This window comes from Leptosomus discolor, chromosome 1 (assembly GCF_034619465.1).
Source record: "Leptosomus discolor isolate bLepDis1 chromosome 1, bLepDis1.hap2, whole genome shotgun sequence".
Lineage (NCBI taxonomy): Eukaryota > Metazoa > Chordata > Aves > Leptosomiformes > Leptosomidae > Leptosomus > Leptosomus discolor.
The window spans coordinates 101,649,568-101,663,628 of record NC_141391.1 but is presented as its reverse complement, the minus strand read 5'-3'; positions in this window follow the sequence as shown (position 1 = coordinate 101,663,628).

The following is a 14,061-nucleotide window of genomic DNA, read 5'->3' as shown; positions in this document are numbered from 1 at the left end:
AGCTGCTTTGTTATAAAGCAGTCCTACTTCTTTCTTGAATTAATGACTTTTAAAATCCTGCTAAAGTTTAAATAGCTGACTTTAATTTCATTAAGGGAAAAAAGGCATCATCTCCCACATCCAGTCTTTTTTCAGCTTTGTACAAGCCCCCACTCTGTACTTCATTATTGGGTCAAAGGCTGATGAGGCGAAGTCTTTAGAAGTACTTCTGTTTCAGGGAATGCTATTCCCCAAAGTATTTAAAAGACTTGTTCTATTACTCTTACTGTAGTAATTCCCATGTCAGTACAGAGCCCACTGACTTCTTAAGAGTTTTGGGACTCAGCTGTGCAGATCAGCATCAACAGTAGGAGTCTAAAAGCTAAATTAATGGGCATCATCTCCCCACATCTTTATCCATGCAGGTGACAAAGACCAAATGCTCAAACCTCTGTTGCTTTAATTTTGGACCTTAATTTGAATTGAGCCTCCTGGGCATCCACTGTTATCTGGGCTTCCCAAAAAAGAAAGAAAAAATGACAAGCTTCCCAGGAGACACAGCTGCTGTCTGTATTGCACAGGCACATTGGATTCTGAGTGCAAGTACCATGGCCAAAGTCCTGCTGTGAGAAGTATGCCCTTGCAGAGCATAGTGGGTGAGCGGCTTGCTCTGGCCCTGGCTCTGCTGTGTTACAGCTATGCTGGAGGTGACAACCTCATCAGCGATAGCTCAAGGAGGTCAGCCATAAAGGACCACATACTCCAAAGGTTCACAGTCCACAGTATAAACCCAGAACCAGCCAAAAAAATACATCCACATTGGTCGCCCACATCTTAAGCATCTCACACATATTGTTCACACTGTTTCCGTGATTTGAAGGATTCAGCTACATGAACTTCCTAGTAAAGCAAATGTTGGGACAGAATATACATCTATTCACATCCCCCTGGTGCACAGAAAGAACTAGATAATATGTTTAAAGGTGGAAAAAAAAACAAAACAAAACAAGACAAAAAGATTTTGCCATATTTAAATTTATAATTCATTCATAAAGCTTTCTCTGTTTCCTCAAGGTATATGAGAAATTATTATGCACTCAGCTATCCTGAAATAATTAAAAGGCCATCAATCTGCTGTCACTGTGCTGATATGGTTTAATTACATTCTAAAAATATATTGAACAGGCTATCAAAGGAAGATTATATTGCTGAGATGTGTTATTATTTTAACAACAAACCAATGTCTGTTGAGCAGGAGGAATGCATGAAAATATGATCTGAGCATAGTTTTAAATGAGCACAGCTGATATGAATCTAAATCTGCTATACCGCAGCATTATCTGAACTTTCCAATGAGAGAAATGTGCTCAAAAATGAAAAACAAAGGAAATCATACCTGGAAAGCCATTGTTTCCACATAGTCCATCTCTGTATCTCTGGCAATATTAGTATAGGCATAGCAATGCTGGCAATTAGCCACAAGTTCTTTCCTAATGAATAAACGTTAAATTTTAAAATAACCTTTTGAAGACAGAAAAGGAGGTGCAGGGGGAAGAATCTCGTAACCAGTTAAAATACATGGGCTTGGAGCCACAGCATTGTTATCTGATAGAGTAACACCACTGTGTTCCATTAACCTAGATAAATTTATACTAGCAATAGACCTCGCACATCAAGAATCTGCATGAAGCAAAACATAGTAAATTATTGTAAGAACTGTTAATCACGTCCCACGATTTTTTTCCTCCTAATTTTTATTAACCCTCTGCAAATTTGGAAATTTAGTAGTTCTTCCACTGCTGTCCAAGACCTCATTTACTGTCTGACTACTTACCTGTGCTGTGATCTAGCCAGCTTTATAGGTAGACAGTTGTCCTGGTGTATGAAAGATCCTAGAACTACATGAATAGTGATTTCAATAGCAGGTATGGTACTAGCAATAGACAGCTTAATTGCACTTCAATGGATCAGGCTGTAAACCCAGCTTTCAGTGGTTCTGATCAACAAGCATGAAACCTTCTATGAAAATAAGCAAAGATGCTTCCTTAGGTGTCTGTACACATGAATACACACAGAAATTCAGACTGAACAGATTAACTTAAAAATTCATTCAAATATTCATTAAAAATATTTTGTAACATTCCCCAGCTAAGTCTTTCGATGCTGTCTTCACCCCTCTGGAGCTATTGAAGCATTTGAATGTTACTGCACATAATCCAGAAGCACACTGATTCCACAGTAAAAGACAGCTCCTGTCCCCAAATATTAAAGTTACATATCTGTACTCAAGCCAAATGCTATCCAGCTGATTTTCTTTCCAACATACTCAGCCAGAGTATCTGCAGTTGAAATGTTAGGAGGAAGCTCAAATAAGAATTTTTTTTTATTTTATCCTATCAAAGGTGAATTGTTCATCATCCTGTCAAAGCAAGATGTCATGGAAAGGTTCCCTCAAGTGGGACAAGAATAGGGAGGAAAGCTGAGTTCAGCAAAAAGAGGAACTGCATACAAGAGATTTAAAAGATTATCTCAAGGACCTATTTATTTGAAGTTAGTCTGCCATGCCTGTTGAAAGGGCAATTTTCTCTTTGCTCCTCACCATGACAAAGGAGGATGGAGAAACAATAGGAAAAGAGGAAATCTGCCAAGCCTGAAACTCGGTCCCTCAACTTGGCTGCAGCACTGGGACTAGAGTCTGCCTCATAAATTTTGCAGGATTAAGCAGAGACACAATAAAAAGGCAGTTTTAGAAGAAAGGAATGAGTCAAGGGTCCATAAGACCCTGGGGAATTTGGGTGCCCTTCTCAAGAGGAGTCCGAACTGTTCCTACCAACCTTCAGAAAACGTCCTATTGAAATCATCATGGTAAGATGCAAGACATCTAAAATCTCTGAGTCTGTCAACAAAAGGCTGGTGTCATCAAGTCATAAGGATGCTGAAAGCGTGAATGACCTCCGTGTCACAACTCTGGAGTCAGTGAGATATCCTGAGGTCTCTTGCTGAGCCAGTGAGCATAGCGGAGGGAGGTGCAGCCCAGGAAGGAGCAGTACCCTGTAGTACACCAAAAGCCAACTGCAACAGACAAAGTGACACCAATGGCACCATCTTCTGCTATCACTGATGGTGCCATGCTTATTGGAGCAGAGACTCCAAGACCTGTTTGGGCCTGTGGCTCTGCCAAGAGCTCATGTTCTCATGTGTTCCTTGGAGAGCTGCCAGGAGAGAAGCTCTCCTACATTATGATTTATGTTTTCCCTCCTTATTACAAGGAGGGGGTACATCACATCACCCAGCTCCAGATGTCCTGCATCCTGGGCACCTGAGGATGGAAACTGCGGCCAGGGCTCATACCATCAGCCTGTCCCACTTCCAAATGAAAGCAAAGAGAAGCCATCTAGTCTGGTGCTGTCTTTGCCGTGCTCCTTGGCCAAATAGATTGTATCACCCCAGCAACATCAAGCAGCATTTCCCAAGAGACATGCTGATGGCTGAAAATGCTGCAGACAGAACCTGTTCTTGCCACAGGTCCATAATGATAGCAGTGGTGTGACAGCTGCAGTTCAGTGCTTGGACAGGTGACTTGCACACAAGTAGCACAGCCAGTGCACATGTACCTCATAAAGCAACCCTCAGAAGGAAGATGACATTTGAAACCTGCAAGACAAGTGGAAGGACTGACACATAGTTGAATAACAAATTCCTTCAAAAATAATTCCTATCGAGGAGGCTCAGCAAGCAGATCAGAGCAGAAATATGAAAACTGGCATTTAGGAGGCAGAAAAGTCATTCTGTAGCAGGGAAAGTTCAATCTCAGCAGTGAAAGTTAGTCTCAGCAGAGGAAATGAGCGTATGGGCATGCACTGCCTCATGTAACACAGGCTGTGCAAAGCATTACCATGAAGTTTGATGAGACAAAGCACATCTCCAGTACTGAGCCCTTGGGCATAGATGTGCTCACAATTTGAACATGTATGAAAACAAATACTTGGAGTAGAGTCCTTTTCTTCTTCCCAGCAGAACCTCAAAGCACACTTTGAACAGCAGCTGTGAGCATGTTTTGTGAATCAGTTTCCCCTATCAAGACTTAGGTGTAGTATTTCCACGACTGGAGTAGTCTGTCCTGCACGTAGTGATACGGGCAGTCGAGCAAAGTAGATTTAGGGCTAGGTTTAGCAGCTAATGAAAAATGTTGTCACACACAATATACAATAGTGTTTCTCTTTTTGATCATTTGTCATGCACCGTTCTGGCCTGTGAGCTGCAATCTGAAGACTGAGGGGTCTCCCAAGGCAAGAAGAAGGGATGAAAACAATGTTTGAAAAGTGCCTAGAAAGCTGGGAAAGCTTTTTGCTCCTGATGTTTACCATTTTTACCTATCTGGGATGCATTTATTTGGGCATTATGTTGTTCTCCATGCAAGACCAAGAACTAGTTTTTAAATTGTTGTTCCTTCTTCCTGTTATGCCCTCACTCTGTGTGACCTGACTAAAATGAAGGGAACAACCTCATGGTACTTTGTCTTCCTTTGCTTTAAATAAAAAGCCTATAAACACTGAGAATTAGAAGCCCTCCTCTCACCTTGCTACTTTGTGCTTACAGCTCAGTGTGGGGTGGTGGGCTTTTTTTCTTTTGAGATATTCCTAATAATTGCCACAAACAAGGCTGGATTTCACAGCACAATTTGGTTGGAAAAGCACCACAGCAATACCTAGGACACTGTCATTACCTGTGGGAAACGCTTTTGCATCAGACCAAGCGTAGACAGCTGCATAAGGAACCAGAGGGCCGCACAGATTTGTTGAACGAGACAAGCGTCAGCCCTGTGCACGCGAAACCTCGGTCCCTACCACCTCCGCTTTGCTGGAATGGTTGTGGTTGGGAGCCGTTTACATATATTAAGTTTGCAATCAGCCCTATGTAAAATACCACCAGATTGTGGTCAGCGGTTGTATGCAGACTTTGTCATTTTGCTTACTGACCACACGTTCCCATTGATCAATTCTAAATTGGATTATTGTTAGGTTTAAAAGCGCCTCAACAGCAGAAAGTGGCGGTGGAGGCTGGCAAAGCAGAGATGGATAGCAGAATAAACAGGGAAAGTGACAAGACTTCAGACTGAATTGATCACTGTCAGCGAGTTAGTGGTCAGCTGTCTGACCTTTGGTGCCCAAACCAAACATCAGAATAATGTTTAGACAAACACATTTGATTTTTGAGGTAATGGGTATGTCAACTAAATGACAAACCTTAGAAAGGTCAAAGGTATATCCATTTTTCAGACTTTTTTCAAGCACTAATCATTCATTTGAGGAACAGTGTCTTTCTAAGCTGGACAGAGAGAGAACTTCACTTTCTCTGTGTGTGCATGTTGCTTATATGCATTGAAAATTTAGCCACAGCCACCAGCCCTGTCAAACCCAGCCTGTCACTAACTCCTGCTGTTCACAGCCACATTTTGCTGCATGGCAAACTACCCTAAGTGCAGCAGAGTTGGGATTTTGGGCTGTGAAAGAGGCCCAGCAGAGCTGTAACCCTCCCCCAGTTCCCCATCACAAGTATGGGAAAGGCAGCTGTGCTGACCACCTGGGTGAGACCCACACCTTCCCTACTGGGACTGGGAGATGCCTACAGCACATCATGGCATGACACCTCTCAGCCCCCCATCGAGGCTTTCCTAGTGCCTGCTGCCCCAGGCCCTACAGGCTGCTAGGCTGTAGTAGCACATGTCCTCTGTACAGCGAGGAGTAGTAAATGAAAACTTCTTTGATAAGTTTAGAAGAGGTTAATAAATAAGAAAGCCTAAAGAGACTGGCATGTACTTGTGGTTTTGCAGTCTGGGGTCTGATCTTTGCTGCTGCAGTAGACACAGTACAGGAATAAGACACAAGAATGCTGATGATAACCTAGGAAAAATGAACAAAAATGCTAAAGCAAACAACAAAAGAGCCTTTGAGGTTTACCATTACTGTGTCTGGCTCTCAGACTGCTGTTCAAACAGTCTCTACTTACCTTTCTCTTCTTTTTTTCTAGATTATTTTCTTGCAAGGTGTGAAAGCAGCACAACATGTTCTTACAGAAAACACCAGCAGGGTTTTTTTTCGTGGTGCGTATACTGGAATCATTTGGGAAATAAATCGGTTTTTCTTCTTCTTAACTAATTTCTTCACATACACACCCTGCCCTCAAAAAACTTTTGCAATACCAGTGCCATACTAAGGAAAGAAGAAGTACTCTGGGTCTGGGAACAAGAAGTAGGAAAGGGGAAGCGACTATGAATTAAGATCGGGAACCCTGCCATGAATCCCCTCTCTGTTATTCTCTCTTCACCTTTTGCTTGTGAATGAAAACAGCATTATCCATTACACACCGCAGAAGGATCAGCAGCAGCTACCCCCATACTTTCAGCTCTGTGCCTCGTTCCACTGTTTAACTCCCTGCTCTCAAGATTCACTCTGTTTTACAGCAAAATGCGAGAAGGTTCCCGAAACTACAAATTCATCCTTTTAAAGTTCAACTCCACCTATTAGGGTCACAGTTCATGATGATGCAGGTAATGCTCTTCACATGAGAGTTAATCTGCTATGCACAGAAATTCACCATATAATGTGTCTAATACCACTCTTCCAACAGGTAGGATAACTAAAAGCAAATTTTATGTAGAAAGCAAGGGAACATTTGGTATATCCTAACAATATCCAAAATAACTGTTTATCTTCAGGCATATAGTTTATGCCTGCAAATGAGAAGGAATATTTTTCATTTCATATTCTCTACGCCTTGACATTTAGTTCTCTGTCCTAGCTGCTGTAGCTAACAAAGTTTCATAGTAGAATTGATCAAAATCAGAAATATTGTTTGGCAAGAAGACTTTCATCCAAAACAGAACCATTACAAGACAGAAATATTTTTTTCTCAGAAAACTGCAACTTGACAATGCAGTAGTTTAAAGGCTATACAAGGTAATTTCTCACAATCCTAACATAATCATTCTCATAATCATGAAAATCTTGCCTTCTTTAGAGCATCATTCTCTGAAGACTATCTGTTTTGGCAAAACTTTCATATTAACATTTTGCACATGTTAATAATTGGAAAGGAAAACAGTGTGGAGAATAAGGAGTTTCCTTATTCTTATTCCTACAGTAAATCCTCACAACATTCCTGGGACTTCTCTAAGTTTCAGCACAGGAATATTTTACCATGGCCAAGTGTTAGCTGAATTCAGCTGAGACTAAGAGGGAAAGGATATAGAAACACCCAATATGAGGTTCAGTGACAGGTTGCAACTTTTATTCATATAAACATATATTTACTATCAGATGTAGGTAGTGTTCACTCCAAGGGTATATGGAGCCCCCACGGTAACCCACAATGGGCATTACAAAGTGGTTTTTGTCTGTTAAGGGATTATGTTGACAGAAGAGGTAGGGGACACTTCTTACTGGATCTGAAGTTTTCCAGGGATTTTTCCAGTCTCTGACAAAACCAGATAGACCCTGGAGGTGAAATTTCAGATGGACACCAAATTGAGATGATTACTGTTTAGAAATGGCCTGTAGCCCTGCCTCCAGGCCCACTTCATCCCGACCCTGGTTAAACACTGAAGTGACAGTTGCACTTGGCAATTTAGGCCTGGGGAAGGAGTTCTCCCAGCCCCAGTGCTGGCCCCAGCACTTCATGGGTGCCTCGCAATCCCTGAGCTTTCCATCACGGAGCCTTGGTCACTGAGCTGCATGGCCTGATATGTGCAGGCACCCTCCCTTGCGTAATTCTGGATCTACATTTGATGACAAATGTTAAAATGTCTGCCTAGAAATAAATTATTCCATAAATATCTCTATATCTACTCATATTACCCAAATCTTTTAATTTTTCAACTAGATCTCATAAGTGGATGACTTTCAGAAAACATCACAGTCAATACAGACCCTCCACACTCCTCGTACATCGTAAAGGCTATAGATAGATAAGAAACATTGAAACCCTATGATAATGGCATACATTTTAGCATAGTGAGATGTGCTAAAGGATGAAAACTGAATGTGGGACTCCCCTTAGTTTATCCAACATGCACACAGTCACGAGGTCTATGATAGCAGTATGGCAGGCCCTTGAGTTTCTTTGTGGCCATCTGGCAGGGTTCATGAAATGTCCTGATTCACTGACCTCCCTGTGCAATGATGATATATTGCAGTTAGTAAACGGATTCTTATTTGAGGTTTCCAATCAGCCTATAGTGGTAATTAATGTCTTTGGGCTATATACACTTGCTGGTAAGTTAAATATTGAGGGATTTAACAGATGTAACTAAGCAGTGAGTAAAACTTGTCTTTGCCAAACTGAAACACTGGAGGCTATGTCTGAACATCGGGAAACACTTTTATTGTGAGGGCGACCGAGCACTGGCACAGGTCACTCGGAGGCTGTGGAGTCTCCCTCCTCAGGGGTACTCAAAAGCTCTCCGGACACGGTCCTGGGAAGCCAGCTGTAGGTGGCCCTGCTTGAGCAGAAGGGTTGGACCAGGTGGCCTCCAGAGGTCCCTTCCAACCTCATTTTTTCTGTGATTCTCTGTCTCCAGAATACCAGTGAACTCTGCTTAAGGCTGGAAATCACCCAAAACTTTCTACCAATTTAGTTGCTGGATTTTACAAGGGTCTAGAACCTGGCCTCTGCAGCACAGTGCTGTTATGGAAACAGTTGACTCCACCATGGCCAAGAGTGTCATGTCACTTCCATCATCACCCATTAGTTGTCATCAGGACCACGACAAGCTTAACCATTAGTACCCCAAAAGCCCTCTGGATCTGGAGCCCCCAGCAGCAGTTTGCTGTTGTTTGAGATCAAACTGCCACTCTGACTTTTCAGGCCAGGTTTGGTTAATACTTGTCCTTTATGCTAGCTTTTGAAAAGGTCCTTGCAAATACACAGGCTCTGTATCAATTATCATTACTTGTGTAGTGGCTGGTATGTAGCGAAGTATAGTGTAATATGAGAAAAAATATTGATTTCAAGAAAGTTAATATTATTAAAAGGTAGTTGTATTAATCTCTTTCTTGAATTTTAGTTGGAGGTTTTCCTCTTAGAAAATCAATGAAACTAATAGTCTTGTTACAGCAGGAGCACTTGTTAGACTATTTTTTTCACTCCAACGCTTTTAAGTTATGTTAAGAGCAGAAGAGCTGAAAGGCTATAAACTTATTGACTGGGACTTAGAGGACTTGTATGACTGAAGGCATTATGTTCATTGTCTTTTTGTCACCATAGCTGGCAGAGAAAAACTTTAGTTAAACAGAATTCGAATTGTATCTGTTTTCTGTTTGCATCATCAAAAAAATCTGTAGTATTTTTGGCAAAATCTCATCACCCCGATATACTTCAGTGATACTAAATTAGATTTATATAAGGACTCAAGTATCCCTAAAAAAGAGTCAACCTTACACAAATGTACTTCTGAAAATGCCTGGCACATGGGAATAACTGATAAGCAAATGTCTAATACTTCACTTCATAAATCCAGTTTTCTATCTCAACAATTGTTCATATTTTTTCCATAATTCTTGTTGTGTATATAGGAACAGCTCATTTCATCTTCTCACCAATGCACCTCTGCATAACTGACAAGACCAAAGCCAGGTACAGTGTTAGCTGAAAATCAGTATCTCCAAGTTTAGCAACAAGCCAAGTAACCCTACAGCATTGTCAGGAGAATCTCACAATGACCAATTCCTATCTTGACTCCTACACAGAACCTGCCTCCTTAGCCAAAAACTTCTTTGCCTCATCTTTGTATCTAGGTATTCCTGTACCTATTTTTAGCCAGAACATTTATATAGACAATAGATAAAATGAGTCCTAAAAGTAATTTTCACTTGAAATATTGTACAAATAGAGACAAAAAAACTCTTGAGTTTTGCCAGTCACATCTCATGAGGCAAGTGCCATAGATGCAACAATTTTACATCACCCTTCTCCCACAGGGCATACTCAGGTGTAGAAATTGACAGCAAGGAGGGCTGGCCCAGCTATGATTTTTCTGATTGGCCATATTTTGTCACAGTAAGATCATATGGTCTGTAGGCAGAATGACATCATAATGTTGATTGATTGCTAAAATAGCTTAGTCATGGAAGCTAGATATTTTGATCTTCACTGAGCACTGTGGTTGAAGTGTGAACTAATAGAAATCATGGAGGAGCTTTCCAATGGCGTAAATGGATGTTAGTTGCCTAGGCCCAGTGAAAGGCTGTCTCCCTGTGGCTTTTGCTTGTCAGTGAAACCACAGTCTCCTCCTTTTTCCTTCATAACACTCTGGCTCTTAACTCTGACCTCTCTAAATCTGTCAGTGCAATTATCTGCCATCAGCTGTATACTATCAACAGGAAATAAGTATGCTCCATCTGACAAGAGGAGCACTATAGTAACATAAATTGGAGCCAGATGAGGCTTGACAATAGCCTATCTCCCCTGCTCTTGAAACTCAAAGGTGCAATTGGCAGAACTGCTTCTCTCATGCTGATTTCTTAACCAAGTAAATGGTTTACCCACATGTACGTGTACTCATAAGCACCATACACGCTCTTAACACTGAAAACTGGTCAGTTATTTTTGTAAAATAAGAAGGTAATAAATGGCTCCTGACCTGCCTCATCAATAATTAATTTAAAAAAAAATCTTAAAAAACCTTCTGCTTCCTGCAGTGCAAATGAAAGTGTTCCAAGATGCAGTAATTGCCTACAAATTAACTTACGGCGAAGATGAAGAGGGAAATATCCTACTGTTCCTGTAGCACACTGTTTTTTTACAGCCACCTAATAAGAATGTCTTGCAATGAACTTGATATGTAGAGTCATGGTGATCGAAGTTGTACACACCAATTATATTCTACACTCAAACTGCTTTTCCTGAGGATTTGTTGGCACAGGAGTAAAGTGTATGGCCTTTCCGGTACTGATTGCTCTTCAGGGCCGATAAAGTTGACACCATCATACCAGAAAGGAAAGGAAGGCCACAGACGACTCTTGTTTTTTCTCTTATTTCCCCTACATAGTGGATCAAAAACTTAAAATGGAGGGATAATATATGCAGTCTAACTTCTATGTCCAACAGCATCTTGGAGGGAGCCAAGTTCATGGCACAGTGTTGCCAAAAGCTCAGTGTTTCAAAGACTATGAGCTTCTCCTGGTGCACCCATGCTCCCATGAGTGCATATTCAGTCCCTTCTCAAAGGATGGACAAGCTTCAGGAGCATTGTCTCCATTTTTCCTCTCCTTCTCCCTCTTTGGTCACATTCAGCAGCTTTGGCTTTCTTGCTCGGTTATTGATCAGGGTCACCAAAGTACTCCCTGGGGCAGCCGACTGGAGGCTGGGTATAACATAGCACCATTCTTACCTCCCACCCCCATCACACTGAGGACATGAGGGATTAAGCACCACATCCCAACCTAGATACTTTTAGTAGTACTGGGCCCCTGAGCCAATATATGTGACACCGTCCAGCTTTGCACATATGTTTAAGCCATGACCCTTGCATGCACCTGCAGGGCTGTGGGCAGTTCTCGGTGTGCTTCCCACACACCGGGGGCCTAATAGCCCCTTGCTGTATGTATGACTGAGCAAACACCCTCCCTCCATCCAGCAAAGCAGCTCTCTGCTGCCAAAACACTGGTGACGCAGGGAGCCGAGGACAGAGGAGGATTAGCAACACGTCTATCAACTCAGAGACAAGATGGTGCCTTCTCCCACTGTCCTGTCCCATCCCATCCTGAGGAGCTCCACGAAGTGCTGACACAAAACCAAAGGGATAGGGCTCCCGATGTGCAGGGATTTCATAGCTATGCAACATCTTCAGCTGCTGTGCAGTTAACCACCACCAGAGCAGTGCCCAGATCATGCCCATGACCAGTGGCAGGCTACCCCAGCCCCTCTGCCCATATGCCCATCTGGGGAGCCCCAATTCTAATCTGGGATGGGAACTTGCAGCCAGCTGAGGTGAGGTGCTGCTTTTTTTCTTTATTTTTTAAGTAAATACACCGAAAACACAAAATATGATTTGTGACCTGACTGTGGGTAGCTTTATTACTATCCCATGCCTGGGTCCAATAAACCACTAAAAACTACTAAACCCCTCTCCCCATCTTTTCCACTGCCCCAAGTAACTAATTCCTTATGTCCAGTGATCATCAAGATACACGGTGGCCTTTGAAAAGAAGGATTTAGCAACATTAATAATCCTCCATTGCCCAGTCTCACAAAGGCCGCAGCTAGATCTGGCTGGAATACTTTCAACAAAATGTCGTTTCATTAAAATATGCTGTTTATCAAAGCTGAAATATTCTGTGGAGACTTATTGGTTTTGACAAAGATTTCTGAAGCCCGGGGTTTCTGACTAGAAGCAGAGGGACGTCTATACCAAAACCTGGAGCTTTTCAATCTGAAAATAGTAATATTTGACACAATTCCAAGTCAGAAAAATGTTCTAAAAGTTTTGTTTTCATTCCAGTGTGGAACAAAACCACTTCTGGAACCTTAAAAGTTTCATGATACTGAACTTTTACTCTCTGGCCAGATCCAGCAAAAATTCTCTTCATGTGAGCTGAGTCTGAATGAAACATCTTTATTTCATAGGTGCTCATGCTTTTCTGTATGTGTGCATGTGTCTATAAATTAAATTTATATTGGTTACGCTTTTGTTTGTTTTTGCAGCTGGTTTCTGTAGCCATTTATTATGATCTTGCTGTGGATCAATTGCAAAAGACAGAATGGCAGAAGAGCAGTACCCCTCCCAGGAGTGGGTAAGAAAGACAGGTCGTTTAAGGCTTCTCTCCTCCCACTTCTCTCTCTTTCTGTTCCCTGTTGCTGTACTTACGATTAATACTTCACATGAGCTTAGGCATCCCAATAGGCCATCTGAGGTCTGCTGCCTGTGGCATGATCACTGTCTGAGTCAGGGGTTTTTTTAATTACTTTTCTCACAATGTTATGACAGCTGAATTGATACAGAAGAAGTGGGGCACAGACTGTGTCATCTTTTTTAAGTTTTACTATTAGATGATATGTGTTGATGGGTCATCACAACTGTTTCTCCATTATAATCTGCTGATTCCATTGTTTGCAAAGTTCAATGTACCCGATGACAAAAAAAGTTCTGCAACGTGTGTAATATCTATGTCGTACCTGCAAAAGAAAATCACATAGCTCAGAAAGGATAGAAAGGATCATGATTTAGGAAAGCCTACAAACCTTTCTGTTCCACACAAGTCCTGCTGAATTCAAAGCTTAAATATTTTCTCTGGATCAGGACCATATTACGTTTTGTAAAATGGATAATACACAGACATCAGACATTTTTTAAGTTACCAACTCTGGAAAGTATTTTAATGCAGTGATGGTAGTTAACATTCTCATAAGAAAAGGATGTCATCCACTGGGAAAAAAAAAATCAGTAAGGGGAAAGAAAGCATTTAAATGAGTTTCAGGAACTTCCCTTACTCCTGGATGCCTTTGACTGTTACTTGTCCCTTAACAATCAGAATAATTTTAAGTGTGTCCTTCCACCATGCTGCTCTTTGAAACACGCATGTAAACCAAAGGGGAAACAGACTAATATAACATGAAAGTATGACCATGAAGCTCATTAATCATAATACACTGTTATGTATTGCTGTAATATATGCTTTGTCCCTTATCTTGATGGGTCACCTGTAATAGCAGTGGTACATCACTGTAAAGCATTTCAGTAACACCTTTCTTTTAATCCTAACACAAGCTTCTCCCAGAGTATTTATTTGGGGTCCTTGTCCCGGTAATAGGCAGAGCAGAACTGTTTCCAGTTCATCCCAGAAGCCCTGACCAGCCCTTTGAACAGTATCTCAGTGTTAAATACCAAAGCCATTGACCCTCTAAAAAGGCTCGTTTCATCAGTACCAACAACCCCTCCTCACATTTACTCTATAATCGCACATATGGTATCACACCAGTGTGACGACTCAAAAGCTCATTAGCATTGGTAAGCACAGAGCAGCTTGGAAGTGTTTCCACTGTCTGGGCCAGTGAGCACAGGAGCTGGTTCCCACAGGCCCTCTG